Below are 2,037 nucleotides of genomic sequence, written 5' to 3'. Positions count from 1 at the left end.
AGCCTCAATAAATAAAAATACCAGACAAAATATTATACCCGGATATTTTCAGATAAGGAAAAATTATGCAAGAAGATATTTTGATGCTACATACAGATGTTAAAATTTCATTTGAAGCACCTACAGAAACCATTGCCTTAGAAAAATATAAAATCAATTAAAAAAATCTCCAACAAATTTTATAATAAGTTTTACACAAAATTAAAAGTTCATGAAAGTCGAAAATTTAGTTTATGAACAAACTCGACTAAGCACTTTCTAAATTCTGGAAAATATTATGGATGAAATTTAAAATTAAAAAATTTCTTAGAAAAAAACTTCAATTTCAAGACTAAACGTTATTTAATCTCTCTCTATATATAAACACTTGATTATATAAGCCTAACTTGATTGTAGGTTCACGCATCATCTGACTTTTGTAAAAATATTTATATTTTACACCCCTTCTCAATGATTTCTTCTTCCTCTACAAATTTCGTGAATTTAATACATGAATTTATAACACTTTAGTCCTTATTATAAAAGATATTATTAAGATTTAATGAAACTTCTTAGTTAGGTAGATCTAAAATTAATTAATTGAGAATCGTGTTTTTAACTATAAATGATAAGTCATTGCAGAATAAAAATTAAATACTTAATTTTGAAGAAACTTATCTTAATAGGTACTAAATTCTTATAAATTTAAAAATATAGGGACTAAGTTATTACCTAATTATTATGAATATTTAAAATATTGTAGGTTTTTAGTCAAATAAGTACAACCAAAACTTAAACTTATTAGTCAATGATAGTGAGCTCAACCGTTTGAACCTCTCAGCAATTATTTTCTTAATTTCATTTTAATTATTTATCTCCCACTATTCCGTTTTTTTTTAAAAAAAATACATATAAGGATGAGATTGGTAATTTGTTGTTGGGCATCATGTTGTTACTACAATGTCATATATGACCACTCTAATTGTAATTCAATTAGCTAAAGCTAATTCTTATCTAGAAAATTCAAAAGTTTGAATTGTAATCACGACATCATTAATTATAATGTATTTTTATAGTATATTATCGTAAGTTTTACAATGTTGCAAAACATTGAGAAGTTTGCTGAAGTTTGATGTTATTTATATCATACAAAAATAAAAATTATACGATAAATTGTAATCTCTATTGAATTATATTTTATTACAAAACAGAATTTATTGTGAATCATTTGGGGACTTATCAATCAAATAGGCTAATGCGTTGATAGTTAAATGCTAATGGAAAAAGCAGCGTAACTTAGATAGATGTCAATAATATGTGTTTAATGATTGAATAAACTTTTATTTTCTAGATATAATACTGACATGTTACTAAATCCCCATGCAGGTATGATTTATAAAATCATACACCAAAAAAATCAGAATATGATTTGAAGAAAGATGCTTGTAAATGTGTCATTTAATTAGCAATTTTTTTAAAAAATTACATTTTGTTCTTGTTATTTTGATTAAAGATAACTTATAGTTATAGGTTGTGATTGTATTTTCTTTTTAAAAAATCAAAACAAACGTAGCTCAATTGACATAAATTCGTGTTATTGACTTCAATGAGTTATTGAATTCTTGACTTCATAAATTTGTTAGAATACAAATTTAATAAAGAGAGAAAGGGAGGTAAAACTTAAGGAACATAAAATAAAATGTTCAATTTAGTTTAGGTAAAATGCCCTTAAAGTCAACTTGGGGTGGTGGCGCAGTTGGCTAGCGCGTAGGTCTCATAGCGAAAGAGTGATCCTGAGGTCGAGAGTTCGAGCCTCTCTCACCCCATTTCATTTTTGGTATTGCATTTTCCATATGCTCCTATGGGCCACGTACCTCAAGGCCCGTTGCGACATTTCCCCAATCCTTAAAAAAAAGTTTTAAAGTTTTTTTTATAATTTTTTTTAAAAAGAATACTTGATTTGACACAAAATTGTTAGCTCATAAGTTTATTAGACATTTTCAAATATCACTAACATGAAAGTATGAAATTAATAAATAAACGTAAACTTTGCAATTT

The 2,037-nt window shown here is 26.0% G+C and overlaps 1 non-coding gene across 1 annotated transcript; it reads left to right on the top strand.

The window, feature by feature from the left end:
- Window positions 1-1,720: 1,720 nt before the first annotated feature.
- Window positions 1,721-1,805, top strand: TRNAM-CAU. The gene is given in 2 exon segments: window positions 1,721-1,758; window positions 1,770-1,805. It is a non-coding gene; the product is annotated as a tRNA-Met (tRNA).
- The last annotated feature ends 232 nt before the right edge of the window (window positions 1,806-2,037 follow it).

This window comes from Benincasa hispida, chromosome 1 (assembly GCF_009727055.1).
Source record: "Benincasa hispida cultivar B227 chromosome 1, ASM972705v1, whole genome shotgun sequence".
In the NCBI taxonomy this organism is placed as follows: Eukaryota; Viridiplantae; Streptophyta; class Magnoliopsida; order Cucurbitales; family Cucurbitaceae; genus Benincasa; species Benincasa hispida.
Note: the sequence above shows the minus strand (reverse complement) of the source record. Positions and strands in the feature narration are given on the sequence as shown.